The 16,067-nt window shown below is 48.5% G+C and overlaps 1 protein-coding gene across 3 annotated transcripts in view; it reads right to left on the bottom strand.

Moving 5' to 3' along the window:
- The window catches only part of LOC140390143 (uncharacterized), a 78,284-nt gene extending 72,044 nt beyond the window's left edge, over positions 1 to 6,240 (bottom strand). For all 3 annotated transcript variants that reach the window (XM_072475076.1, XM_072475077.1, XM_072475075.1), the window contains exon 1: positions 5,984 to 6,240. The gene's annotated coding sequence lies outside the window, so the exon portion shown is untranslated. The remainder of the gene's footprint in view (positions 1 to 5,983) is intronic.
- Positions 6,241 to 16,067: the final 9,827 nt, after the last annotated feature.

The following is a 16,067-nucleotide window of genomic DNA, read 5'->3' as shown; positions in this document are numbered from 1 at the left end:
ACTAAGAAATGTGGGCGCCGGTGGGGGGGGAAAGAAGGGACATAGGCGGATGATGAGGAATGGGAGTGGGGTGGGAAAGGGAGCTGCGCCACAAGAGGCGGGTCAGCTACAGAGATGTTCCCGCGCCAGAAAGATAATGGCGGGAAGATAGGCGCAAGGTAGATGGGAGTTCCCCACACGGGGGGGTCAAGGAGTGAGCACAGGGGGGGGGGGATAACTGGGTTGCTGCTGCGGAAATCAAAGAGGAACTGGCTAAAGAGTGGGTGGTCGGGGCTGGAATGCGACACCTGGGGAACGAGTGGGAGCGCGGAATCGGGAGGTGGGACTGGCCTAGAGAAGGTGATGGCTAGTCGACACGGGAAGGGGGCAGGTAGCCCCCTAGTGAGGCTGATCATGTGGAACGTGAGAGGCCTAAATGGACCGATTAAAAGGGCCCGAGTGCTCGCGCACTCGAAAGGACTAAGGGCAGACGTGGCTATGCTCCAGGAGACGCACCTGAAGGTGGCGGACCAAGTTAGGTTAAGGAAAGGATGGGTGGGACAGGTGTTCCATTCAGGGCTAGATGCAAATAATAGAGGGGTGGCCATACTGGTGGGGAAACGGGTAGCATTCGAAGCAAGGAGCATTGTAGCAGATAGTGGAGGCAGATATGTAATGGTGAGTGGCAGGCTGGAGGGAATGGAGGTTGTGTTGGTTAACGTATATGCCCCGAATTGGGACGATGCGGGATTTATGAGGAGGATGCTGGGACGTATACCGGACCTGGAGGTAGAAAACTTGATATTGGGAGGAGACTTAAACACCGTGCTGGACCCAGGGTTAGATAGATCCAGATCTAAGACCGGAACATAGAACATAGAACATAGAAAATACAGCACAGAACAGGCCCTTCGGCCCACGATGTTGTGCCGAACCTTTGTCCTAGATTAATCATAGATTATCATTGAATTTTTAGTGCAGAAGGAGGCCATTCGGCCCTTTGAGTCTGCACCAGCTCTTGGAAAGAGCACCCTACCCAAACTCAACACCTCCACCCAACACCAAGGGCAATTTGGACATTAAGGGCAATTTATCATTGGCCAATTCACCTAACCCGCACATCTTTGGACTGTGGGAGGAAACCGGAGCACCCGGAGGAAACCCACGTAGACACGGGGAGGACGTGCAGACTCCACACAGACAATGACCCAAGCCGGAATCGAACCTGGGACCATGGATCTGTGAAGCAATTGTGCTATCCACAATGCTACCGTGCTGCCCTTAAGAACAAATAAATCTACACTATATCATTTTCCCGTAATCCATGTACCTATCCAACAGCTGCTTGAAGGTCCCTAATGTTTCCGACTCAACTACTTCCACAGGCAGTGCATTCCATGCCCCCACTACTCTCTGGGTAAAGAACCTACCTCTGATATCCCTCCTATATCTTCCACCTTTCACCTTAAATTTATGTCCCCTTGTAATGGTGTGTTCCACCTGGGGAAAAAGTCTCTGACTGTCTACTCTATCTATTCCCCTGATCATCTTATAAACCTCTATCAAGTCGCCCCTCATCCTTCTCCTCTCTAATGAGAAAAGGCCTAGCACCCTCAACCTTTCCTCGTAAGACCTACTCTCCATTCCAGGCAACATCCTGGTAAATCTTCTTTGCACCTTTTCCAGAGCTTCCACATCCTTCCTAAAATGAGGCGACCAGAACTGTACACAGTACTCCAAATGTGGCCTTACCAAAGTTTTGTACAGCTGCATCATCACCTCACGGCTCTTAAATTCAATCCCTCTGTTAATGAACGCGAGCGCACCATAGGCCTTCTTCACAGCTCTATCCACTTGAGTGGCAACTTTCAAAGATGTATGAACATAGACCCCAAGGTCTCTCTGCTCCTCCACAATGCCAAGAACTCTACCGTTAACCCTGTATTCCACATTCATATTTGTCCTTCCAAAATGGACAACCTCACACTTTTCAGGGTTAAACTCCATCTGCCACTTCTCAGCCCAGCTCTGCATCCTATCTATGTCTCTTTGCAGCCGACAACAGCCCTCCTTACTATCCACAACTCCACCAATCTTCGTATCGTCTGCAAATTTACTGACCCACCCTTCAACTCCCTCATCCAAGTCATTAATGAAAATCACAAACAGCAGAGGACCCAGAACTGATCCCTGCGGTACACCACTGGTAACTGGGATCCAGGCTGAATAATTGCCATCCACCACCACTCTCTGATTTCTATCGGTTAGCCAGTTCGTTATCCAACTGGCCAAATTTCCCACTATCCCATGCCTCCTTACTTTGTGCAGAAGCCTACCATGGGGAACTTTATCAAATGCCTTACTAAAATCCATGTACACTACATCCACTGCTTTACCTTCATCCACATGCTTGGTCACCTCCTCAAAGAATTCAATAAGATTTGTAAGGCAAGACCTACCCCTCACAAATCCGTGCTGACTATCCCTAATCAAGCAGTGTCTTTCCAGATGCTCAGAAATCCTATCCTTCAGTACCCTTTCCATTACTTTGCCTACCACCGAAGTAAGACTAACTGGCCTGTAATTCCCAGGGTTATCCCTAGTTCCTTTTTTGAACAGGGGCACGACATTCGCCACTCTCCAATCCCCTGGTACCACCCCTGTTGACAGTGAGGACGAAAAGATAATTGCCAACGGCTCTGCAATTTCATCTCTTGCTTCCCATAGAATCCTTGGATATATCCCGTCAGGCCCGGGGGACTTGTCTATCCTCAAGTTTTTCAAAATGCCCAACACATCTTCCTTCCTAACAAGTATTTCCTCGAGCTTACCAATCTGTTTCACACTGTCCTCTCCAACAATATCGCCCCTCTCATTTGTAAATACAGAAGAAAAGTACTCATTCAAGACCTCTCCTATCTCTTCAGACTCAATACACAATCTCCCGCTACTGTCCTTGATCGGACCTACCCTCGCTCTAGTCATTCTCATATTTCTCACATATGTGTAAAAGGCCTTGGGGTTTTCCTTGATCCTACCCGCCAAAGATTGTTCATGCCCTCTCTTAGCTCTCCTAATCCCTTTCTTCAGTTCCCTCCTGGCTATCTTGTATCCCTCCAATGCCCTGTCTGAACCTTGTTTCCTCAGCCTTACATAAGTCACCTTTTTCCTCTTAACAAGACATTCAACCTCTCTTGTCAACCATGGTTCCCTCACTCGACCATCTCTTCCCTGCCTGACAGGGACATACATATCAAGGACACGTAGCACCTGTTCCTTGAACAAGTTCCGGAAGAAGGCCGGCAGCGGCCAAGGTGCTTAAGGGGTTTATGGACCAAATGGGGGGGGGGGGGGGGGGGGGGGGGGGTGTGGGGGGGGGGGGGGGGGGGTGTGGGGGGGGGCGGGGGGGCGGGAGTGGATCCATGGCAATTTCTTAGACCGAGGGCTAGAGAGTTCTCCTTCTTCTCCCATGTTCATAAAGTGTACTCCCGGATAGATTTTTTTGTTTTGGGAAGGTCGTTGATCTCGAGGGTGGAAGAAGCTGAGTATTCAGCCATAGCTATTTCGGATCATGCCCCACATTGGGTGGACCTGGAACTAGGAGAGGAGAGGGAGCAGCGAGCACTCTGGCGATTAGATTGTTGGCGGATGAGGGAGTCTGTGGAAGAGTGCGGGGATGTATCGAGAGGTACCTGGAGGCCAATGACGACATGGGGAAGAGTGAACTTTTCGTGATACACCCTGGGGACCAGAGTAGAGGGATAGAAGGCCTGCCTCTAAGGAAAGTGGAAAGAAACTTCCGATACCTGGGGATTCAGATCGCCAGGAGCTGGGGAACCTTGCACAGACTTAATCTGACATGATTGGTAGAACAAATGGAGGAGGACTTCAAGAGGTGGGACATGCAGCCACTGTCATTGGCGGGCAGAGTGCAGGCAATTAAGATGATGGTCCTCCCGAGGTTCCTATTTGTATTCCAATGTCTCCCTATACTAATTACTAAGACCTTCTTTAAAAAAAATAGACAGGAGCATCACGAGCTTCGTGTGGGCAGGGAAAGTCCCGAGGGTAAGGAGGGGGTTCCTACAACGTAGCAGAGACAGAGGGGGACTGGCGCTGCCGAATTTGGGCGACTACTATTGGGCCGCCAATGTGGCGATGATCCGTAGATGGATGATGGAGGGAGAGGGAGCGGCGTGGAAAAGACTGGAGAGAAAGTCCTGTAAAGGGACGAGTCTAGAGGCGTTGGTGACGGCGCCGCTACCGCTCTCACCAAAAAAAATTTCCATTAAATATCTGGGGACAATGGAGGCGACAGAGAGGTGTGCTGGGAGCCCTGGTGGGGTCCCCAATCAGGAACAACCATAGGTTTGCCCCAGGGAAGATGGATGGAGAATTCCAGAGCTGGCACCAGTTGGGAATTAGGAGGGTGGGAGATTTATTTATAGACAGGACGTTTGCGAGCTTGGGAGCGTTGGAGGAAAAGTATAAGCTGCCCCGGGGAAACTTTTTTAGGTATATGCAGGTGAGGGCGTTCACAAGACAACAGGTGAGGGAATTTCCATTGCTCCCGACACAGGGGATCCAGGATAGAATGCTCTCGGGGGTGTGGGTCGGGGAGGGCAAGGTATCAGAGATATACCGAGGGATGAGAGAAGAGGGGGAGGAGCTGGTGGGCGAACTAAAAGGAAAGTGGGAAGAAGAGCTCGGGGAGGAGATAGAGGACGGTATGTGGGCTGATGCCCTAAGCAGGGTAAATTCCTCTTTCTCGTGCGCCAGGCTTAGCCTGATTCAATTTAAGGTGCTACATAGAGCACACATAACGGGAGAAAGGTTGAGCAGGTTCTTCGGAGTGGAGGACAAGTGTGGGAGGTGCGGCGGAAGCCCGGCAAACCACACACATATGTTTTGGTTGTGCCCGGCACTGGAGGGGAGTGACGGGAGTGATCTCGAAGGTGGTGAAGGTCCGGGTCAAACCAGGCTGGGGGTTAGCTTTATTTGGAGTTGCGGATGAGCCGGGAGTGCAGGAGGCGAAAGAGGCCGATGTTGTGGCTTTTGCGTCCCTAGTAGCCCGGCGCAGGATTTTACTCATGTGGAAGGAAGCGAAACCCCCCGGACTGGAGGCCTGGATAAACGATATGACGGGGTTCATAAAACTGGAGCAGATGAAGTTTGCGCTGAGAGGATCGGCTCAAGGGTTCACCAGGCGGTGGCAGCCATTCCTCGACTACCTATGAGTTAAAGGGCTCTGCAGAGGGCTTTAAGAAAAGGTGGGGGATGTTTGTGACCGTGTTTGAGGAGCTATTCAACGCGCGGGGGGGGGGAAAACAAATAAGGGGCAATTTAGCATGGCCAATCCACCTACCGTGCACATCGGATTGTGGGGGTGAGAAGTATCTTTCCCAGGGTGTTTATTTGTTGTAACCTGCTTTGATACATGTTTGCAATAATACATTTTTTGAAAAAGATACAAGTCCTTTTCCTCACTTGACTGTCACACACGCTCTATTTCCTTCACCTCGTCCACATCGTCCCAGACACAGTGGGGGAAATGGAAAAGACAGTGGGCGGAGTGTAAAATGAGCTATTGACAGAGATGGATTTGTGCCGGTAAAGACCAGTTTTACTCTTTTAGACTATGTGTTTAGTATGAAAAGCACTCAGAAGAAATGTCAATTCAATGGAGATTTTAAAATTTCTCCACTTGTTTTTCAAAATTATTTGAAGGAAACACACTGGGCAGGAAGTGGTGGAAGCAAAGGAAAATATTGTTTTAGTGCAGCTGATTGAAGGGTTCTGGTTTATCCTGGGAAATTAGACACACTGCACTCACTCAGACTGCACATCCCAAATTCAGCTCTCAGACACAGCACTGGGCAAAACTATCAAATCCAAGCCCAGGCTCCTGGGAAAGGCCGAGGCCTTCAGGTAAAATCTTTAAAGCAGACATTAAAAGATATTTCAGTAAATGTGTCTCTGCCCCTCCCAGATAATTCCACCTCACCTTCTCATATTCAGTAATGATCCATCAACAAAACTCAGCCTGTAAATCAGAAGGGAAATGCTTCCAATAAACACTCAATATCCAACACACAGCCAATCAAACAGCTCAGCACAAAGCACCGAGTAAACAGGTCTCTGAGCTGGATCTTGTCACACAGCATAAGGGGCATTTGCACACCTGACTGCCCACAGGATAGTCAGACTGCCTGAACATTAGTGTGGATATTGTGCAATGTAATTCTTCTAAATTCTGCTCCTTCACTCACCATCTCCTGACTTGGTTTGGAGTCTCTACAGGAAGTGAAGCAGCTGTGGTAGAGGAAGAGGAGAGAATGGGCAGAGTGGGTGGGCTCTCTGATTGACGTCTCTCACAGACAATCCAAATATTTCTGCAGTAACAGGAGTTTCCTGAAGTTTGGGAAACTGACCGGGGAAACGGAGGCGACTTTGAGCAGCAGCTCAGGTGGGGATTTAAACTTGTCATTGTCCCATCTGAATAAAACCTCACTTATTGCAGCTGCTGTCTCAGTTCCCCTGGTAAATGTGTGACAGAGATTTCTAGTGTGGGAACAGCATTCTTTATTATCGGAGGCTTTCAACATCAGTGCGGGATTTTGAATTTGGAGTACGGTGGCGCATTGGTTAGCACTGCTCCTCATGGCGCCGAGGTCCCAGGGTCGATATCGGCCCTGGAACCCTGTCCGTGTGGAGTTTGCACATTCTCCCCATGTCTGCGTGGGTCTCACCCCCACAATCCGATGTGCATGATAGGTGGATTGGCCACGCTAAATTGCCCCTTAATTGGAAAAACATTATTGGATACTCTAAATGTATAATTTTTTTTAAAAAATTCAATTAAGGGCTAATTTAAGTGGCCAATTCACCTGTCCTGCACATCTTTGGCTTGTGGGGGCCTCCGCAGACACGGGGAGAATGTGCAAACTCCACATAGTGAGTGACACGGGGCCGGGATGAACCCGGGTCCTCGGCACCGTGAGGCAGCAGTGCTAACTACTGCACTACCGTGCCACCCGTATCACTGTGGGATGTGTAGCCTCGGATGTGTTTGACAGCAGATCAGACGAGGAAGACCCACAGCATCCAAGGCAGCGATGACCTGCAGTGAGATCAACACATGTACAGCAGAGGGACCCAGGAAAGGGAGAGGGTGATGGGAGTGTGGGACAGAAAGGAGAGTGGGTGAGGAGTTTGAGTCAGTGTTTGGGGAGTAACTCTGTTACTGAGGGAGTAACCACAGGGATTGGGGAGTTCTGCTGTAACTTGGTGTAAATTGCTCTTGCTTGGGGGTGGAGGCGGTTGGAGTGACTGTGACTCAGAGATTGACTCCAGTGCGCGACTCTCACAAAATACAATAAGGTTCATTTTGACCATCGGGGTGGAGCATGGGGGGTGAGGCAGTCTGCTGAGTATTTTCAGCATTTTTCATTTTGATTCTAGTTTTTTAACCACAGAAACAGACCATTCGGCCCAATTGCTTTCTGCTGTTGCAATGGTGAACCTTCCCACCGCCATCGCTCTGGATCCAACCAAGGGTCAATCTCTGCTTTTCAATTTGATTCAGCCGCTCGGGCTCGCGCTTCCTCACATTCCAACTGCCGAACGCTGGGCGCCAACCGCCACTGCGCGCGGCAGAACTACAACTCCCATCAGGCACCGTGGGCTGGGACTCCCCCCATTCCATACTGCCGCTGCTCACTGCGCAGGCTCCGGGAACATGTGCAACAGTTCCGACCGGGTGAGATCCTCTCCAAAGCCACCCTTTGTCAAGCTTAAGGTTTGTGTTTTATTTAGTCCTTCTCCCACCTTCTCTTTCTGCTTTCTAGCTCCCAACCTATCGCCCCCCACTCCCCCATCCCCTCCCCATTCCCCCATCCCCCCCCCCCCCCCCCCCCATGGCTCACCCCTGCCTCACCGGACTGTGCCATACAACCTGAAGGCTTCTCAATTCACCGGGCAGACCGCACGGCATCATCAGGCAAAGCGAAGGGTGGAGGGGTTTGCCTCCTCATCAACTCCTCCTGGTGCTTGGATGTGGCGACTCTGGCGACCTACTGCTCCCAGACCTAGAATACCTGCCCGTGAAGTGCCTCCCATATTATCTTCCACGTGAGTTCACTTCAGCCATTATCACAGCGGTCTACATCCCACCCCAGGCAGTAGTGAGGAAGGCGCTGGACGAACTATACACAGTAATAAACAACTACGAAACAGAACACCTGGAGGCCTTGTTCATCGTGGCCGGAGACTTTGATAAGGCCAACCTCAAGAGTGTACTGCCAAAATTCCACCAGCACATCTCCTGTCCCACCAGGGGCGGCAACACTCTTGACCACTGCTACTCAAAAATCAAGGGCGCCTACCGTTCCATCCCCCGACCGCACATTGGGAAATCAGACCATAAGACGGTGCTCCTTCTCCCGGCATACAAGCAGAAACTCAAGCGGGAGAATCCAGCTAAGAAGGTTGTGCAGTGCTGGTCCGAGGAGACAGAAGAGCTCTTACGTGACTGCTTAGAGACAGTGGACTGGTCCATATTTAAGAACTCAGCGACCAACTTAAATGAGTATGCCACCACCGTCACAGATTTCATCAGCAAATGTGTGGACGACTGCGTGCCAAAGAAAGCAGTACGTGCGTTCCCCAACCGGAAACCATGGCTCAATCGCGAGATTGACTCCCTACTGAAGGACAGATCTGAGGCATTCAAGGCAGACGACCCTGACCTCTCCAAGAAATCCAGGTACCACCTCCGCAAAGCCATCCGGAATGCCAAGAGAGAATATCAAACCAAGCTAGAGTCACAGACAGACTCTCGGCGGTTGTGGCAAGGACTAAACAACAGAACGGGCTACAAAGCGAAGCCGAACAGTATCTCTGGCAGCAGCGCACCCCTCCCCGATGAACTCAATGCATTCTATGCTCGGTTCGAACAGGTAACCAACAATCCGCTGGCGAGTGCCCCAGCAGCCCATAATTCACCCATACCCACCATCACAGCTTCCGAAGTCAGATTGGCCTTCCTGAAAGTGAACCCTCGGAAGGCGACGGGCCCAGACGGGATCCCTGGTCGTGCACTCAGAGCCTGCGCGGACCAGCTGGCAAAGGTATTCACGGACATCTTTAACCTGTCCCTACTCCACTCCGAGGTCCCCACCTGCTTCAAGAAGACCACCATCATACCGGTACCAAAGAAGAACCAGGCAACGTGCCTCAATGACTACTGTCCAGTGGCCCTGACTTCAGTCGTAATGAAGTGCTTTGAGAGGTTGATCATGAAGCGCATCACCTCCATACTCCCAGAACGCCTTGATCCACTGCAATTCGCATACCGCTGCAACCGGTCCACATCAGACACCATTTCCCTGGCCCTACACTCATCCCTAGAGCATCTCGAAAACAAGGACTCCTACATTAGACTCCTATTTATTGACTACAGCTCCGCCTTCAACACCATAATCCCAGCCAAGCTCATATCGCTTCCAAAACCTAGGACTTGGCTCCCCACTCTGCAACTGGATCCTCGATTTTCTGACCAACAGACCACAATCAGTAAGAATGAACAACATCTCCTCCACAATAGTCCTCAACACCGGCGCCCCGCAAGGCTGCGTACTTAGCCCCCTAGTCTACTCCCTGTACACACATGACTGCGTGGCAAAACTTGGTTCCAACTCCATCTACAAGTTTGCTGACGATATGACCATAGTGGGCCGGATCTCGAATAACGATGAGTCCGAATACAGGAGGGAGATAGAGAACCTAGTGGAGTGGTGTAGCGACAACAATCTCTCCCTCAATGCCAGCAAAACTAAAGAGCTGGTAATTGACTTCAGGAAGCAAAGTACTGTACACACCCCTGTCAGCATCAACGGGGCCGAGGTGGAGATGGTTAGCAGTTTCAAATTCCTAGGGGTGCACATCTCCAAAAATCTGTCCTGGTCCACCCACGTCGACGCTACCACCAAGAAAGCACAACAGCGCCTATACTTCCTCAGGAAACTAAGGAAATTCGGCATGTCCAAATTGACTCTTACCAACTTTTACAGATGCACCATAGAAAGCATCCTATCAGGCTGCATCACAGCCTGGTATGGCAACTGCTCGGCCCAGGACTGCAAGAAACTTCAGAGAGTCGTGAACACCGCCCAGTCCATCACACGAACCTGCCTCCCATCCATTGACTCCATCTACACCTCCCGCTGCCTGGGGAAAGTGGGCAGTATAATCAAAGATCCCTCCTACCCAGCTTACTCACTCTTCCAACTTCTTCCATCGGGCAGGAGATACAGAAGTCTGAGAACACGCACGAACAGACTCAAAAACAGCTTCTTCTCCACTGTCACCAGACTCCTAAATGACCCTCTTATGGACTGATTTCATTAACACTACACCCTGTATGCTTCATCCGATGCCAGTGCTTTTGTAGTTACATTGTATATGTTGCCTTGCCCTATTATGTATTTTCTTTTATTCCCTTTTCTTCTCATGTACTTAATGATCTGTTGAGCTGCTCGCAGAAAAATACTTTTCACTGTACCTCGGTACACGTGACAATAAACAAATCCAATCCAATCCATTCCCCCTCCCCCCCCCCCCCCCCCCCCCCCATTTTGGAGCACTGCTCCTTCCTCAGGTGAATCTGGTTATAATCCAGTGAGCGATCTGCATATTTAAAGGGACACTGTTCCTCTGGTGACCTGTGACTTAAATCGACAATCACACACTGTGAACAATTCAAAGAGAAGACACCGGTTTTAGAGAAACAAAAATCAACTGAAGCTGAAATACTGTCCAAATTTTTTGCTGCAATTTATTTTGTAGTATTTACTGATATTCCAGCCTTGGCTGACTGTCTTGTCTTGATTTTGTACTGCCTGCATGGGTTTCCTCCAGGTGCTGCGGCTTCTCCCATAGTCCACAAATGTGGTTGGGTAACGTGGCCAAGCTAAATTAGCCCTTTGTGTCCAAGGATGTAGGTTACAGGATAGGTCAGGGACTGGGTCTAGGTTGGGCCCTCTTTCTGAGGGTCGGTGCACACTCTATGGACCGAATGGCCTCCTAATGGATGGTATTCTCTGGCCCTGGTGAAGCTCATTCCGACAGGTGAGAAGGTGTTCGCGTGTGAGGAAGGCTCCACAGGCTCATAAGATATCCTAAGATGCAAACTGTGCCTCTTGTTCTCCCTCTTCTCCCAAGAAGAGCACCTTCATGGATGAGAAAGCATTCAAATATGAGGTGTGCAACCGAGCCTTCACAAACTCATGGGGGCTCGAAATATCAACACATTCACACGGAGGATAAACCACTTACCTGCAAAGTGTGCAGCAAATCATTCACACAGTAATGTTCCCTCCATGTGCACCTGCATATCCACGCAAGGGAGAAACTTTTCAGATGTGAGATGTGCAAGAAATCATTGAAGCAGTCATCACACCCCCATGATGCAGTCACACAGGAGAAAGGCAGTTTATGTGTGACGTGTGTGAATATTACAACCCCAGACTAGGATATTGGACCAAAATTCTAATATTTTAGTTTATTTGTAAGACTGTGCAGAAAGAATGATTCGCTCCAGGAGTGATTGTATGAAGAAATAGGGATTTTTTTTTTTTTAAACAAAGCTTTATTAGAAATACAATATTAAACTCTTTAACCTCACACCAGAAAAGAACCCCTTAAACAGTACTACTCAGTTCCCCATTAAACAACAAGATATATACCGCTCTCAATCTATCTAAAAATCAGCATAGTGTAGAGTAATACTTGCTTTACGGAACAGATTTGGCTCCAGTTAGAACCCCTTCAGACAGGCAGCATGGTGGCACAGTGGGTAGCACTGCTGCCTCATGGTGCTGAGGACCTGGGTTTGATCATGCCCCGGCCAATGTCCTTGTGGAGTTTGCACATTCTCCCCATGTTTGCGTGGGTCTCACCGCCACAACCCAAAGATGTGTAGGATGGGTGGATTGGCCACCCTAAAATTACCCTTAACTGGAAATAGGAATTGGGTACATTAAATTTATTTTTAAAAAAGAACCCTTTCAGACTCTGGCTGAATATGTTCAAAAAAACTGGTTCATCTTGCGTGTTTCAGCTTCTTCCTTGTCCTCTGACAAGACTGCTCTGCTTTACCAATATTATTACTCTTTTTCTAACTATCCTATTGTGAGAGAATTGTGGACTCAGTGTCAGACAAATCAAACTTCAATTTCTCTTTCCAAAGCTTTTGCAACTATCTCTGCCTCCCTTAGATACACCCAGCAATGACTTCATTTCACAAGCTGAAAAACAAATTACCTCTGCAGGATGAAAGCGCATTAACTCCCCAGGGACTTTCCTCAGTCAAACCACAGTGCATTAGCCCAGACTGAAAAACACATTCCCCTGGTCAATTTCCCCTTCTGGCTCCTAAATGTTCCCAAGTTCTGCATAACAGAATTATTTTTAAAAATAGCACCACGGCAGTCAGACACACTATAACCCCAGGCTTTTAACCCTTAAATTGTCCCAATATTTAGAATCCAATATTTATAAAATCCTCCATTCGTCACACCTTCCCCTGAAAAAAGAATGAACCAGCAATGTAAACATATGGCTTCATTTTCTAAAACCCTTTCAACTTTAAACATTTCTTAAGATTACATGCTACTTATAGTCCAAATATCATTTTACATTTTTAAACAGGCAAAATATAACATGAATCTGGTCCATTTTAGTCTTCCTGCACTTTACAGTGGTGATAAAACATCAACAGTCACATTTTCTCTTCCTACCACATGTAGAATTTGTAAACTAAACTGCTGTAATAATAAACTCCATTTGAATAGTCTTGTGTTTTGGTTTTAAAATTTGTCCAGGAATTTTAATTGATTACTTTTTTATTTAATTTTTAAAAAAATTTACGGGATGCGGGTGTCGCTGGTTAGGCCGCCATTTATTGCTCATCCCTAGTTACCCTTCAGAAGTTGGTGGTGAGTTGCCTTCTTGAACTGCTGCAGTCCCGGAGATAGAGGTACACCCACTGTGCTGATAGGGAGAGAGTTCCAGGATTTTTCCCCAGCGACAGTGAAGGGGCGGCGATAGATTTCCAAGTCAGGGTGGTGGGTGACTTGGAGGGGAACCTCCAGGTGCTAGCATTCCCAGGTATCTGCTGTTCTTGTCCTTCGAAGTTTGGAAGGTGCTGTCTAAGGAACCTTGATGGTTACTGCAGTGCATCTTGTAGATGGCACACAGGGTATACATGGCTGTCACTGTTCATTGGTGGTGGAGGGTTTGAATGTTTGTGGAAGGAGGAGCAATCAAGCGGGCTGTTTTGTCCTGGATGGTATAAAGTTTCTTGAATGTTGTTGCAGCTGCACTCATTCAGGCCAGGAGTATTCTATTACACTCCTGATTTGTGCCTTGTAGAACAGGCTTTGGGGGGGGGGTCAGGAGGCTAGTTACTCGCCGTAGGATTCCTAGTCTTTGAGCTGCCCTGGTAGCCACAGTATTAAAATGGCTAGTCCAGTTCAGTTTCTGATCAATGGCAACCAACAGTGTGTTGATTGTGGGGGATTCAGCAGTAGTAATGCCATTGAATGTCAAGGGGCGATGGTGAGATCCTCTCTTGTAAGAAATGGTTATTGCCTGGCACTTGTGTGGCGCAAAGGTAACTTGTCACTTGCCAGCCCAAGCCTGGGTATTGTCGAGGTCTTGCTGCTTTTGGACATGGACTGCTTCATTATCTGAGCAGTTGCTAATTGGGCTGAACATTGATCAGTCATCCGCAAACATCCCCACTTCAGACCTTATGATGGAAGGGAGGTCATTGATGAAGCAGCTGAAGAGGGGTGGGCCTAGGACACTATCCTGAGGAACTCCTGCAATGAGACTTGGAGCTGAGATGATTAACCTCAAACCACTACAACCATTTTCCTTTGTGCCAGGTATGACTCCAATCGACAGTTTCCCGCCCCTCTTCCCATTGAATCCAGTTTAGCTTGGACTCTTTAATGTCATATTCGGTGAAATGTTGCCTTGATGTTAAGGGCAGTGACTCTCACCTCAACACCTTCTCCACGATAATCCTCAATACCGGGGCCCCGCAAGGCTGCATACTTAGCCCCTACTATACTCCTTATTCACACGCATGACTGTGTGGCAAAATGTGGCTCCAACTCTATCTACAAGTATGCTATTGACACAACCATAGTGGGTCGGATCTTGAACAACGATGAGTCAGAGTACAGGAGGGAGTTAGAGAACCTAGTGGCGTGGTGTAACAACAACAATCTCTCCCTCAATGTCAGCAATACTAAGGAGCTGGTCATTGACTTCAGGAAGCGAAGAATCGTACACACCCCTGTCTGCATCAATGGTGCCGAGGTGGAGATAGTTGACAGCTTCAAATTTTCAGGTGTGCACATCACCAACAATCTGTCCTGGTCCACCCATGTCGATGCTACGACCAAGAAAGCACAACAGCGCCTATACTTCCTCAGGAAACTAAGGAAATTCGGCATTTCCACATTGACACTTAGCAATTTTTAGATGCGCCATAGAAAGTATGCATTACAGACTGGCAACTAAGAAACTACAGAGAGTCGTGAACACAGCCCAGTCCATCACCCATCCATTGCCTCTGTCTACATCTCCTGCTGCCTTGGGAAAGCGGGCAGCATAATCAAAGACCCCTTCCATCCAGGATATTCTCTCTTCCAACCACTTCCATCGGGCAGGAGATACAAAAGTCTGAGAAAACGTATGAACAGATTCAAAAACATCTTCTTCCCCGCTGTTACCGGACTCCTGTATGACACTCTTATGGACTGAATTGATCTCTCCACACATCTTCTCTATTGAATAGTACTACACTCCGTATGCTTCACCTGATACCTGTGTCTATGTATTTACATTGTGTATTTATTGTATGTCCTATGTTTTTTCATGTATGGAACAATATGTCTGGACTCCAAGCAGAATAATACTTTTCACTGTACCTCAGTACACGTGACAATAAATCAAATCCAAAATCTAAATCCACATCCTGTTCGGCTGGCAATCACTGATGCGACCATCAATTCACTCAAGGACTCGTGTCGGAGTAAAACAGTGGTTTTAATTAACTATCAACTTTGTCTGCCTGCGACTGGTACATACTGAGGACAGTCCCACAGGCCAGCTACTCTTATACTCCTTCAAAGGGGCGGAGCCATGGGCTGAGCCCGTACATGCTCCAACATCTCCCCCTGTGGGTGAAGCCATACAATGGCCCACAGATAATACCCACAGGGTTATAACATAACTGGTGAATTAACTGTATTTACAAACATTGAACATAACTGGTGAATTAACTGTATTTACATTCACCACAACCACCCAAGGCTGCAGACTGGCTGTCCGATCTGGTGGAATTTCTCATGCTGGAGAAAATAAAATTTGCCATCCGTGGATTGGAAGAAGGCTTCCACAAGCCATTCACCAACCTGTTTCAAGACTTGTTCATAGCGAGCAACCATAAGACTAAGGGGGGTGGGGGAAGAGACACAGGTGAGCCACGGGACAGAGAGGAAAGGGAAAGGGGGAGAGGGAAGGGAGTGGGGGAGGAAGGAGGGGGCAAAAACATGCAACAGGAACACAAGGGGCAAGCAAGACGGACAAAGCCCATTGGGCAGCACGGTACACAGTGGTTAGCACTGTTGCTTCACAGCGCCAGGGTCCTAGGTTCGATTCCCGGCTTAGATCACTGTCTGTGCGGAGTCTGCACGTTTTCCCCGTGTCTGCGTGGGTTTCCACCGGTTTCCTCCCACAAGTCCCGAAAGACGTGCTTGTTAGGTGAATTGGACATTCTGAATTCCCCCCTCTGTACCTGACCAGGTGCTGGGGTGTGACGACTCGGGGATTTTCACAGTAACTTCATTGCAGTGTTAATGTAAGCCTACTTGTGATAATAGATTATGATATTACAAAAGCCGCAGGGGACCGGTCTGAGGGCAAGCTAAGGCCCAAACCAAACTCAAAATAGATGCTTGTAAATATGTGTTCTGGCCATATTGGGCTATGTAAAATATGTATGCCAACTAAAG

This window comes from Scyliorhinus torazame, chromosome 14, assembly GCF_047496885.1.
Source record: "Scyliorhinus torazame isolate Kashiwa2021f chromosome 14, sScyTor2.1, whole genome shotgun sequence".
Taxonomy (NCBI): Eukaryota; Metazoa; Chordata; class Chondrichthyes; order Carcharhiniformes; family Scyliorhinidae; genus Scyliorhinus; species Scyliorhinus torazame.
This window is presented reverse-complemented; position numbering and strand designations above follow the sequence as displayed.